General features: G+C 42.4%; 1 protein-coding gene across 2 annotated transcripts in view; it reads right to left on the bottom strand.

Moving 5' to 3' along the window:
- The window catches only part of LOC121004073 (agouti-signaling protein-like), a 316,124-nt gene that overhangs the window by 230,268 nt on the left and 71,303 nt on the right, over nt 1–14,553 (bottom strand). The window contains exon 1 of one of the 2 annotated variants that reach the window (XM_040436151.1): nt 10,895–10,961. The exons of the other annotated variant lie outside the window; for it this stretch is intronic. The gene's annotated coding sequence lies outside the window, so the exon portion shown is untranslated. Of the gene's footprint in view, nt 1–10,894; nt 10,962–14,553 lie in introns of those variants that run through there. 2 annotated transcript variants of the gene reach the window in all.

Raw genomic sequence — 14,553 nt, 5'->3', positions numbered from 1 at the left:
TGGAGCACCGTGCCATAAGGCAAAAGTGATAACTAAGTGGATCGGGGACCAAAACGTTGACATTTTGGGTCTATGGCCTGGAAACTCCCCAGATCTTAATCCCATTGAGAACTTGTGGTCAATCCTCAAGAGGCGGGTGGACAAACAAAAACCCACTAATTCTGACAAACTCCAAGAAGTGATTATGAAAGAATGGGTTGCTATCAGTCAGGAATTGGCCCAGAAGTTGATTGAGAGCATGCCCAGTAGAAATGCAGAGGTCCTGAAAAAGAAGGGCCAACACTGCAAATACTGACTCTTTGCATAAATGTCATGTAATTGTCGATAAAAGCCTTTGAAACATATGAAGTGCGTGTAATTATATTTCACTACATCACAGAAACAACTGAAACAAAGATCTAAAAGCAGTTTAGCTGCAAACTTTGTGAAAACTAATATTTGTGTCATTCTCAAAACTTTTGGCCACGACTGTACTTTCTAACATAGAAAGTATATTGTAGTGCATTTATATTGTGCAGCAGCTGTGTGCAGTTCTGCTGCGATACCGCAGGTATATAGAGGGACAAGCGTTATTGGAACATCTATTTGCAACGGATATGATATACCGTACCTGTTTCCCAAAAAGAAAACTGATTGAGGGGTGCGATATACCTGCTTCCACAAAATACTGATTAAGGGGTTTGATATACCTGCTTCCACAAAATACAGATTGAGAGGTGCAATATACCTGCTTCCACCAAATATTGATTCAGGTGTTCTATATACCTGTTTCCACAAAATACTGATTCAGGGGTGCGATATACCTGCTTCTACAAAAGCAGAGTTAAGGGGTTCTATATACCTGCTTCCAAAAAATACTAATTGAGGGGTGCGATATACCTGCTTCCACAAAATACTGATTGAGGGGTGCAATATACCTGCTTCCACAAAATTATGATTAAAAGGTTTGATATACCTGCTTCCACAAAATACTGATTGAGGGGTGCGATATACCTGCTTCCACCAAATATTGATTCAGGTGTTCTATATACCTGTTTCCACAAAATTCTGATTGAGGGGTGCGATAAACCTGCTTCCACAAAATACTGATTGAGGGGTTTGATATGCATGCTTCCACAAAATACTGATTAATGAGTGCAATATACCTGCTTCCTCCAAATATCAATTCAGATTTTCTATATACCTGTTTCCACAAAATACTGATTGAGAGGTACGATATACCTGCTTCTACAAAATACTGATTAAGGGGTTCTAAATAACTGCTTCCACAAAATACTGATTGAGGGTTGTGATATACCAGCTTCCACAAAATTCTAATTGAGGCCTGCGATATACCTGCTTGCACAAATACAGCTTCTCTAGGGACTTTGGCACAGGGTAATTTTGAAAATGACAGGCAGAGGAAGAGGTAGGCAATTCCGCAGGGGTGGTAGGGGTCGGGCAGGTGCACCAGGCCGGAGCCTAAGTGGGAAGTTGGAGAAGGTACGTGCGATTGAGTCAAAGGATGCACCAGAGTTGGTTGAGTGGCTCACTCAGCCTTCCGCTTCTGCACCCTCCTCACTCTCTGCTGTGTGCACCCCCAAAGACACCACCACCACCATAGCCCCTCCACTCGAATCAGAGGAATTATTTTTCCATCCATTCCCAGACCTTACCGATGCGCAGCCATTCTTGGCATCAAATGAGGAAGAGGAGGTATCAACGGCCGCCACCCAGCGGTCTGATGAAAGTACCCAGATCAGTCCAAGGAGGGTGGTCCCAGCTGTTGCTGCCTACTCCGAGATCTCAAATGTCAGTGGTGGTGAAGGTGACAATGATGACGTGTCGATGGATGTCATGTGGGTGCCCACAAGAGAGGAAAAATAGTGGGTTTAGAGCGAGAGACAGAGCAGCAGAGAGGAAGGAGAAGGAGGAGAAGCAGGCAGAACTCGCAGTGCACAGGAAGCAAAAAGCAGACTGCAAATGTATCTGGAGCGAGCCATAAACCAAGCACGGTCACATCTTGCGCTCCAAGGATGCTGGCACATGGATCCGCAGTGTGGGCTTTTTTTAACTTGTCAGCTGCTGACAATAGCGTTGCCATCTGCAGTCTGTGCTGTCAACCCATAAGTTGCGGTAAGCACAACACTCACCTAGGGATGACCGCCTTAAGAAGGCACCTGGCCTCCCATCACCGAGCCCAGTGGGACCAACACCGTCAGAACCCACAAAGCCACACTCCCTGTGCTCCACGTCCTGCCTCTTCTCCTTCTCCTCCCATTTGTCCTCCACTCCACCTTCCACTGCGCCGTTGTTGCGTTCATCTGGCAAAAGGCAGGCTTCCGTGGCCCAAATGTTTGAGAGTAAAAAGTTGATGACGCCGGATAACCCTCTTGCCCAACGGCTGACCGCTGGCTTGTCGGAACTGCTTGCCCACCAACTACTGCCATATGAACTGGTGGATTTGGAGGCCTTTAGAAAATTTGTGGCTATTGGCACACCGCAATAGAAGGTCTCCGGAAGGAAATATTTCTCCCAGAAGGGCATCCCAGATCTATATGGCCATGGTCAGCAGCAAGTGAATGTATCTCTGGCACACAGAGTTGGTGCCAAAATACATCTGACCACAGACACGTGGTCTAGCAAACACGGGCAGGGAAGGTGCATAACTTTTTCTGCCCACTGAAGGAACCTTCTGATGGCCTTCAAGCATATAACCCGTGTGGATTTGGTGTTACCGCTACGGATTGCATGCAGACCTGCCTCTTCTTCTCCTCCTCCTACTCCATCCTCCATATCCTCCTCTGCTGACTCCTCCTTTTTCACTGCTACCGCCTCATCCGCTACACCCCCCCAAGCTCCTCAGAATCTATTCGACGTGCTGCGGCTGTTATGCCTGGAAGCCAAGAGCCACATCGGTCCAGCACTGCTTTCAGCTCTGCGGTCACAGTCTAACCCCGACCAATTTGACAGTTGGTAAAGTGGTGATGCGACAACGGTGCCAATCTGCTGAGCACACTGAAACGGAGCAAAATGACACACGTGCCGTGCATGGCACACGTCCTGAACTTAGTCGTGCAGTGATTCGTTGCCAAATACCCCGGGGTCCAGGACGTCTTGCGGCAGGCCAAGAAAATCTCTGGTCATTTAAGAATATTTTACACGGCCATGGCTCGCCTTGCTGACATTCAGCGGCGACACCACCTGCCCATGATTTGTGACAGCCCGATGCGCTGAAATTCCACCTTCTATATGTTTGATAGGCTGCTCCAGCAGAAATGTGGCGTTAACGACTACCTGTACGAACTCTGCAGCAGGACAGGTTTTGGGGGAGCTTGGTTTCTTTTCACCGCACCAGTGGCTGCTCATGCGTGACGCATGCAGACTTCTGCGGCCATTTGATAAGATCACCAAACTGGTCAGTTGTAGCCAGTGCACCATCAGTGACATCGTACCTTACGCCTTCTTTCTAGAGCGTGCATTGCATCGTGTCATTGATCAAGCCGTCGAGGACCAGGAGCTAGAAGATGAGGAAGTCACAGTGCTGAATGAATTCCCAGGCGGGGCTACTCCATCAAATACAAGTCAGCAGTAGTCTGAAGAGGAGTCAGAGGAGGATGGTGGCTGGGGGGAGGAGGAGGAGCAAGAAGAGCAGGCTTTGAGGGGGACTTCAAAATTTTCGTGGATGCCTGGTGTTGCCCGTGGCTGGGGGAAGGAGACCGAGGACGTCATTCTCCTGGGCGATGAGCAGGAGCCAGGGTGCTCCACTGCTTCCAATTTAGTGCAAATGAGGGGCCTTCATGCTCCAGTGTTTGAAGAGGGACCCCAATATAAAAAGCATGAAGGACAAGGACCAGTACTGGGTGGCAACGTACTTAGACCCAGCATCACAGAGGGCTGTCAGAATGCAGCATTTCCAGGGCTTGCTGCAAGAGAAGCTGCATTCTGCTGTTGCGGGCTCCGGCAGAGGAATTTCCACCCACAGCGAAACAGGTGCGGGTACCAATCCAACCGCGCCTGCGAGAAGAGGACGTTTTGAAGATGTTTTGGTCACTTTGGATATGAGATCATTCTTGCAGCCAACCCATCGACAGCCGCCCTCCGGAATTAGCCTCAGGGAATGCCTAGACCGACAGGTGTCCGACTACATCGGGTTAACGGCCGATGTGGACGTTCTGAAAAGCGAGAAACCCCTGGACTACTGGGTGTGCAGGCTTGACCTGTGGCCAGAGCTGGCACAATTTGCCATGGAACACTTGGCTTGCCCCTTGTCGAGTGTCCTGTCCGAAAGGACGCTAAGCTCAGCAGGGGTTATTGTGACCGATAAGCGCACTCGCCTAGCTCACGACAGTGTGGACTACCTCACATTTCTAAAAATGAATGAGGCTTGGTTCTGTGAGGAATTCAACAACAGTGACGACCAGGTGTAATTGAATTTCCTCATGCCAGCCCACACATATCCGCCACCACCCAGAACAAAGAATGGTCCTTGTCTTATGTATATACAGCGGCATAAAAGGCCTTTTCTGTCAAGTGAATGCCTAATTTTTGGTGCCTCTACTCCAGTGGCCTAAAGTAAAAATTTTATCCAGTGAACGACTAATGTACCTCCAGACACATAATCATTAGTTCTTTTCTGTCAGGTGAATGCCTAATTTTTGAGGCCTGTACTGGCCTACAGTAAAATTGTTATCCACTGACCGCCTAATATATCTCCAACCAAATAATCACTTAATCTTTTCTGACAGGTGAATGCATAATTTTTGGGGCCTGTACTCCACTTGCCTACAGTAAAATTGTTATCCACTGACCGCCTAATGTACCTCCAGCCACATAATCACTTGTTTTTTTCTGTCTGGTGAATGCCAAATTTTTGAGGCCTGTACTCCACTGGCATACGGTACAGAAATTGTTTTATTCAGTGACCGCCTAATGTACAGTACAGACCAAAAGTTTGGTCACACCTTCTCATTCAAAGAGTTTTCTTTATTTTCATGACTATGAAGGCATCAAAACTATGAATTAATACATGTGGAATTATATACATAACAAACAAGTGTGAAACAACTGAAAATATGTCATATTCTAGGTTCTTCAAAGTAGCCACCTTTTGCTTTGATTACTGCTTTGCACACTCTTGGCATTCTCTTGATGAGCTTCAAGAGGTAGTCCCCTGAAATGGTCTTCCAACAGTCTTGAAGGAGTTCCCAGAGATGCTTAGCACTTGTTGGCCCTTTTGCCTTCACTCTGCGGTCCAGCTCACCCCAAACCATCTCAATTGGGTTCAGGTCCGGTGACTGTGGAGGCCAGGTCATCTGGTGCAGCACCCCATCACTCTCCTTCATGGTCAAATAGCCCTTACTTTCAAAGTTTTCCCAATTTTTCGGCTGACTGATTGACTTTCATTTCTTAAAGTAATGATGGCCACTCGTTTTTCTTTACTTAGCTGCTTTTTTCTTGCCATAATACATATTCTAACAGTCTATTCAGTAGGACTATGTATCCACCTGACTTCTCCTCAATGCAACTGATGTTCCCAACCCCATTTTTTAAGGCAAGAAATCTAACTTATTAAACCTGACAGGGCACACCTGTGAAGTGAAAACCATTTCAGGGGACTACCTCTTGAAGCTCATCAAGAGAATGCCAAGAGTGTGCAAAGCAGTAATCAAAGCAAAAGGTGGCTACTTTGAAGAACCTAGAATATGACATATTTTCAGTTGTTTCACACTTGTTTGTTATTTATATAATTCCACGTGTTAATTCATAGTTTTGATGCCTTCAGTGTGAATCTACAATTTTCATAGTCATGAAAATAAAGAAAACTCTTTGAATGAGAAGGTGTGTCCAAACTTTTGGTCTGTACTGTATATATATATATATATATATACACTCACCTAAAGAATTATTAGGAACACCTGTTCTATTTCTCATTAATGCAATTATCTAGTCGACCAATCACTTGGCAGTTGCTTCAATGCATTTAGGGGTGTGGTCCTGGTCAAGACAATCTCCTGAACTCCAAACTGAATGTCAGAATGGAAAGAAAGGTGATTTAAGCAATTTTGAGCGTGGCATGGTTGTTGGTGCCAGACGGGCCGGTCTGAGTATTTCACAATCTGCTCAGTTACTGGGATTTTCACTCACAACCATTTCTAGGGTTTACAAAGAATGGTGTGAAAAGGGAAAAACATCCAGTATGCGGCAATCCTGTGGGCAAAAATGCCTTGTGGATGCTAGAGGTCAGAGGAGAATGGGCTGACTGATTCAAGCTGATAGAAGAGCAACGTTGACTGAAATAACCACTCGTTACAACCGAGGTATGCAGCAAAGCATTTGTGAAGCCACAACACGCACAACCTTGAGGCGGATGGGCTACAACAGCAGAAGACCCCAACGGGTACCACTCATCTCCACTACAAATAGGAAAAAGAGGCTACAATTTGCACAAGCTCACCAAAATTGGACTGTTGAAGACTGGAAAAATGTTGCCTGGTCTAATGAGGCTCGATTTCTGTTGAGACATTCAAATGGTAGAGTCCGAATTTGGCGTAAACAGAATGAGAACATATACGTATATAGGTGAACAGGGCACTCAAGGATAGCTGCGACCGTGTATTTTAAGCAAAGATGAGCTTTATTGATAATATAAATATATTTGATGCATAAAACAATCAAGAATGCAGTAGAATAAATAGGTTATTAACAAATAATTATAATGAATATTCGACAGAGCAAAGGCTATTATTCGATTAATCAGCAAATATTCAATAGTCCAATATTGTAAATCTTGGATCCAATGATTGTGAACATCCAAAGACTTGTTTGCAATAAGTCTATTCGTTTTTTACTTTCATATTGAGACAACAGTCATATGCTTTGCAGTTATTCAAATAGTCGCGGCGGCGTCCCGCCAAAGCGACGTGAATGGCAGCAACTCACTGCTGAAAAGCTTGCAAGCGAATTAAGTCCATTACCTTTGTATCGACCAAGTGTTCGTCCGAAATAATCACGAGAGCCTTCAAGTGTACTTACTCCCAGGATCTGCCTTTAGATATTTGTAGCAGTATTCAATCAGGAGATTAAAGCCGGCTCTCTGTTCGGTTATGGTCGATTTAATGGTAAGGTAGGTTTTTCAGTACAAAGATGGGGTGTAGCACCAGACGCGTTTCGGGGTCCAACCCCTTCCTCAGTGGTATGATACCACTGAGGAAGGGGTTGGACCCCGAAACGCGTCTGGTGCTACACCTCATCTTTGTACTGAAAAACCTACCTTACCATTAAATCGACCATAACCGAACAGAGAGCCGGCTTTAATCTCCTGATTGAATACTGCTACAAATATCTAAAGGCAGATCCTGGGAGTAAGTACACTTGAAGGCTCTTGTGATTATTTCGGACGAACACTTGGTCGATACAAAGGTAATGGACTTAATTCGCTTGCAAGCTTTTCAGCAGTGAGTTGCTGCCATTCACGTCGCTTTGGCGGGACGCCGCCGCGACTATTTGAATAACTGCAAAGCATATGACTGTTGTCTCAATATGAAAGTAAAAAACAAATAGACTTATTGCAAACAAGTCTTTGGATGTTCACAATCATTGGATCCAAGATTTACAATATTGGACTATTGAATATTTGCTGATTAATCGAATAATAGCCTTTGCTCTGTCGAATATTCATTATAATTATTTGTTAATAACCTATTTATTCTACTGCATTCTTGATTGTTTTATGCATCAAATATATTTATATTATCAATAAAGCTCATCTTTGCTTAAAATACACGGTCGCAGCTATCCTTGAGTGCCCTGTTCACCTATATACGTATATGCTTTTCTAAATTGAGTGAGTGGCCTCAATTTACAGGAGCACCTGGTGTCGTTTGAGTGTTCTTAGTGCGACATCTTACTCAATTTTACAGAATGAGAACATGTATCTATCCTCTGATGGCTACTTCCAGCAGGATAATGCACCATGTCACAAAGCTCGAATAATTTCAAATTGGTTTCTTGAACATGACAATGAGTTCACTGTACTAAAATGGCCCCAACAGTCACCAGATCTCAACCTAATAGAGCATCTTTGGGATGTGGTGGAACGGGAGCTTCGTGCCCTGGATGTGCATCCCTCAAATCTCCATCAACTGCAAGATGCTATCCTATCAATATGGGCCAACATTTCTAAAGAATGCTATCAGCACCTTGTTGAATCAATGCCACGTAGAATTAAGGCAGTTATGAAGGCAAAAGGGGGTCCAACACCGTATTAGTATGGTGTTCCTAATAATTCTTTAGGTGAGTGTACAGTCATGGCCAAAAGTTTTGAGAATGACAAAAATATTAGTTTTCACAAAGTTTGCTGCTAAACTGCTTTTAGATCTTTGTTTCAGTTGTTTCTGTGATGTAGTAAAATATAATTACACGCACTTCATATGTTTCAAAGGCTTTTATCGACAATTACATGACATTTATGCAAAGAGTCAGTATTTGCAGTGTTGGCCCTTCTTTTTCAGGACCTCTGCAATTCGACTGGGCATGCTCTCAATCAACTTCTGGGCCAATTCCTGACTGATAGCAACCCATTCTTTCATAATCACTTCTTGGAGTTTGTCAGAATTAGTGGGTTTTTGTTTGTCCACCCGCCTCTTGAGGATTGACCACAAGTTCTGAATGGGATTAAGATCTGGGGAGTTTCCAGGCCATGGACCCAAAATGTCAGCGTTTTGGTCCCCGAGCCATTTAGTTATCACTTTTTCCTTATGGCTCGGTGCTCCATCGTGCTGGAAAATGCATTGTTCTTCACCAAACTGTTGTTGGATTGTTGGAGGAAGTTGCTGTTTGGAGGGTGTTTTGGTACCATTCTTTATTAATGGCTGAATTTTTGGGCAAAATTGTGAGTAAGCCCACTCCCTTGGATGAGAAGCAACCCCACACATGAATGGTCTCAGGATGCTTTACTGTTGGCATGACACAGGACTGATGGTAGCGCTCACCTTTTCTTCTCTGGACAAGCCTTTTTCCAGATGCCCCAAACAATCGGAAAGAGGCTTCATCGGAGAATATGACTTTGCCCGAGTCCTCAGCAGTCCATTCACCATACTTTCTGCAGAAGATCAATCTGTCCCTGATGTTTTTTTTGGAGAGAAGTGGCTTCTTTGCTGCCCTTCTTGACACCAGGCCATCTTCCAAAAGTCTTCGCCTCACTGTGCGTGCAGATGCGCTCACACCTGCCTGCTGCCATTCCTGAGCAAGCTCTGCACTGGTGGCACTCCGATCGCGCAGCTGAATCCTCTTTAGGAGAAGATCCTGGCGCTTGCTGGACTTTCTAGGACGCCCTGAAGCCTTCTTAACAAGAATTGAACTTCTTTCCTTGAAGTTCTTGATGATCCTATAAATTGTTGATTGAGGTGCAATCTTAGTAGCCACAATATCCTTGCCTGTGAAGCCATTTTTATGCAACGCAATGATGGCTGCACACATTTCTTTGCAGGTCACCATGGTTAACAATGGAAGAACAATGATTTCAAGCATCACCCTCCTTTTAACATGTCAAGTCTGCCATTTTAACCTAATCAGCCTGACATAATGATCTCCAGCCTTGTGCTCGTCAACATTCTCACCTGAGTTAACAAGACGATTACTGAAATGATCTCGGCAGGTCCTTTAATGACAGCAATGAAATGCAGTGGAAAGTTTTTTTTGGGATTAAGTTAATTTTCATGGCAAAGAAGGACTATGCAATTCATCTGATCACTCTTCATATCATTCTGGAGTATATGCAAATTGCTATTATAAAAATTAAGCACCAACTTTTCCAATTTCCAATATTTATGTAATTCTCAAAACACGACTGTATATATATATATAATTTTTAAGAACTGTTAGATGTTAGATGTTACACATCCATGGATTCTTTTTTGAGAAGTAAAAGTTATACTATGAGAAGTCTTTTACATCCCATGTGGCTGTGGTACATTCTGTCACTCTTTGTTTTCAGCTTTTTGTCTGTTGAGTATTTCTGAGGATGTGTTTCCATTTAGCAAAATTAAAACTCATCAGAACAACTATTTCAATTAAATGCTCATAATATTAACCATTTTGCAATTATGGGGAATTGATTCACATCATTTTCTGATGTCAATTAGGTAGCTGGAACCTGCCACAAAGACATCTGTGTTTCAGCGAAGAAAAACAAAGTAATTTAATAACTAAATTAAAAAATTATGTTGAAAACAAATGTAAATATGTCCAAGCCATCCTGTATGAGATGAAGGTATGAATACATTTTCTATGGGCACATATAATATTGCATTGTTGGCATGCAGAATATATTATTATTATTATTATTAAATAAAAAAATAATCCATGTCTAATTCCTAGTGATGGCCTTAAGTGCCCTTACTTTTATTCTAAAATATAACATGTGATGAGCCATCCTGGAAGATGGAGAAACACATATTGATTGGGGATATAGGCACATTAGACCTCAATATTTCTGTAACAAAGAAATTCTAGAAATAATACAAATCCAAATTTTTGGTTTTACAGTCAGCACACATGAGAATAGATTATGTTTTAGGAAATAGGGAGAATAAGAATTAAATATCCGTATTTCATTTATAATTTCTGCATTTCTGGTGAGCACTTAGTCTGAAAACCAGTAAATCATGTATGGGATATATTATAATCATACTATACTATCGCAAAGAATTTGCATAAAAGACAAAGATCTTTACTTCATAAGACATAAATCACGCAATAAAAAAAAAATCTAAGTAAGAATCAGCTAACATAATATTCCAAATTCTTCAATGGCAAATTGATAATTTTATCCAAATAAAAATGTTTCTCCACTTTTTGACCAATCCCTTTAAATCTACTCTATGCCCAAGTACAGAGAGTACAGCCCTTTTACCTTTACGAGAAGTCCTGCTCTGTGTATTTTTTTAGGTTTGAATTTGCTGCAAGGAGCTCTTTGCTCTAACAACCACCTCTCACATTTTGATGTTGGGAAGACTCTTTTATTACACTTGCTTTATGGGGGGGCGACCATAATTTAGAAGAGACTGTCCAATTCATCTAAGAATTTCACAATATATTATGTCATGTCAGTTGCAATTGCCAACAAATAATCAAAAGATGTAGCAATGATGAAGTCAGCGCCGGCGTTAGGATTGGGGCAAACTGGGCAATTGCCCGGGGCCCCCATCCTGAAAGGGGCCCCCTGCTTCAGTGCTGCTGAACGTTGGAGCGGGAAACATGAGTCGGGACTCCGGCAGTGTTCAATCAGTGTTCCTGTTCCGGCTTAGGAGTCAATGCTCTGACTCCATATATGGCTTGGGAGTCCCTGCTCTTTGTCCATATAGGGAGTCAGTGCTTCTGGGAGTCTCTGCTCTAATGCCATATATGGCTGTGCTTGAACTTCCGGTTTTTAACAGTGTCGGACGCCATGGTGACAGTTGACCACGTCAATCTGAGTGGTTAAATGTTCACGGTCAGCATTACTGCAGATCGCGGACATTGACCGTGGGTGCCTACTGTATGAAACAGCACGCATCCAGTTGCAATGGTGCCTGCTCCGGAGTGGGCGCCATCTTTAAAGACCCAACATGTGCTGTACATTTACCATGGATGTGGGGAAGGGGTTAATGATCACATGACCAAATTTGTCTAGGACAGAGTTTTCTTTATGCATGGACTACCGGAGCTCCTGGAGGTACTTTCGGATAGAGAGTTCATGTATGCCTGCAAGTGGCCCTGTGAGGGAGGGTCTAGTGGTGTGCGGTGCAGTCCTGGGGTACATGCTGTATGATGACCCGTTCCGTTGCTTGCTTTTTGTGAGGGAGGGGAACTCATTCCTGTGAGGGGAGGGGGCATGTGGAGTATTCTGGGGCCATAAGCGTGCAGATCTGTGTGTGGGGCTTTATGGGGTGTAAATCTGTGAGGTAGGCCGGAATTGACAGAATGTAACTCTGTTGTTAGTAGATTATTACAAGATTTGTAGCCCCACTTTTGATTTTTCACAGGGCCACATTTTGTCTAAAACCGGCCCTGGATGTAGTGATGGAAATCATAATTAATTTAAGTTAACACTATCTATCTATCTATCTATCTATCTGCAGTTTACCAGTCAAAGAGGAAAGTATGTGACTATATATAATTACTTAAAAGAAGGAACTTAGAAGGGGCTATCCAATGATTAATGTAAAAAATGAAGATCAGCCATCACATAGTACATGACAATGTCTAGAACCAGCCCTGTACCTCACATGGATCCAGAGATCTCCCTATTCTTTGCTCTGCTAGATTCACATCAAGCTGGCAGCTCAAGGGGAGTATCTTTTCTGCTGCACCTCAAGAGGAGTGTCTGTTCTTTCCCAGCGGGTCCTTTCTGCTGTAGATATCTTCCTATCATACCTCAGGAGGGAGTTGAAGGATAAAACATTGCATGTGCAGTCATCTCAGTAAGCCGGCGAAAGAACTAAGAATAAGAACAAACTGCCGGTGCAACTATAAGGATATATTTTATTGAATAACTCAGTGGCTATATGTAATATTATACTTAATACTTAATTACATGCAATTACAAAAGTGTTCAAATCTAGATGCTGGTTTGAAAACCTTAGAATTTTTTTCGTGGGGCCTTTAAGGTATTTTAGAGTCACAATTTGAGCACTCAAATGGGAAAAAATTGCAATCCAATACAGCATAACATGGTTTGAAAGTGGGGGCTTACAGTGGTACAACAGGACCCCACAGAAGTCTTTATCCATATAATGTCTCTGTACAACTCGTAGGTTATTCAAATCCATAGCATGTTATGTGGTCAAGCCCTCTTTTTCCCATGGAAACTATAACTGCCTTCTATATTTATATTCAACCTAAGGGCTTAAGCACATTGCTGCCCATTCCATTCATTGGGGACCGCAAATTGCGGTCCTCAATGCACGGGCACCATCCGTGCAGACCTATTCAACTTGAATGGCTCCGTGATCCAGATGGGTGCAGACCTATTCAACTTGAATGGCTCCGTGATCCTTCTGCACTGTAAAAAAAAAAGTTTCTGTTCTGGCATGGACAGAAGTGAATGGGTCCGCATCCATGATGCAATGCACAAAAGGCTGGTGCCAGTATATTGCAGACCTGCTGGTTGTGAGCCACAATACGGGCACAGACAGGCAGCCGTGTGCATGGGCCCTAAAGGGAACCTGTCATGTTGAAAATTCTGCTTGATCCTAAGGCTTTAGGATATAATACAGGAAGAGTCGGGCAAGCTGATATATGTTTTTAGGGAGTTTGCAATTTATTGACCTAAACCTCTTCTCTTTCCATGCGTCCTATGGGTGGTCCTACACATTGATTGACCATTATCTCTGTATGCACACACATAAAGGAAAGGCTGGCAATCACTGCACAGGACCGTCCACTGGACTCCTAAATATAGAAGGAGCAGAGATTTAGATTAAAAAAAAAATATTACAAAATTACAAGTTTGCTTTTACCTCAAAATACTATATAAATCTGCTCAGCTTCTCTTGCTCGATAACTTCTAAATTCAACTCTTTTAAATTCAACCATACTGCATGAAGAATCGGTAAAACAGTTATTTAGCATGACTGCTTCTCCAGACTCCTAAGTCTAGAAAGAGCATAGTTTAAATTTTACAGAAATTACACGTTATACTAAATATTTTCCCTCAAAACAACATATTAATATGTTTAGCTTCTCCTGCTCTATAGCATGATGTGAAAGTTTTAAATTCAACCCTACTGCATGAGGAGTAGTAATAGACCATTTAAAAATCAGACTGAGCCACTGTAATAAAAAGTAACAAAAACTGCGTTCATCTCAGTTGGGTGGCCATAAAAATGTCATAAATATTTTCTAAGAATTCAAGAGAAAACAAGAAAAAAAAAGAATTAGAATAGACCGTAAATAAAACTAGAGCTCTACTGTGATTTTTCCTCCCATGTCTGAGAAGAATAAAGACCTTATAAATCTCCAACAAGGCATCATCCCCTCCAGGCTGCAATCATGGACCTTTTTCTTTTTTTAATGCAATCATTTTTGATTATATATATATTTTTTTCTTTTTGGTGACAAGTGAGGATAACATAAGGTCATAATAACTAAAATAAGATTCATTTTTCTGTTTTGTCTTACTACTGTCCCTGTTTACAAATACAGTTTTTGTTTCTGATTCTTATACGCGCATTGAGTTTCCTTTTTGTCTGAAGGTGTTTTTACTTGTCTAGAGGGAGTTGTCCAGACAATACCCCCAGTAATCAAAATCTGTCATAATAGAACAATAAAATATTTAACCCCTTCAAGATCTCAGCCTTCCTAGAGCCATAACTTTTTCCAACACACATAGCAATATGAGAGCTTGTTTTTTTGCAAGACAAGTTGTACTGATGGTAACATTTACTGTTGCATATGATGTAGTGGGAAGCTGGAAAAACTTTTTAAATGGGGGGAAAAAAACGTGGGTTTTTCTTGTGTTTAAATTCAAAAAAACTTTGGAAAAAATAACCTTTTTTTGCATTGGCATATTAAGACCCCAATAACATTATT

The sequence above is a fragment of the Bufo bufo genome, chromosome 6, assembly GCF_905171765.1.
Source record: "Bufo bufo chromosome 6, aBufBuf1.1, whole genome shotgun sequence".
NCBI classification, from domain to species: Eukaryota; Metazoa; Chordata; class Amphibia; order Anura; family Bufonidae; genus Bufo; species Bufo bufo.
The sequence above is the reverse complement of the archived record's forward strand: the minus strand, read 5'-3'. Positions and strand labels throughout refer to the sequence as shown.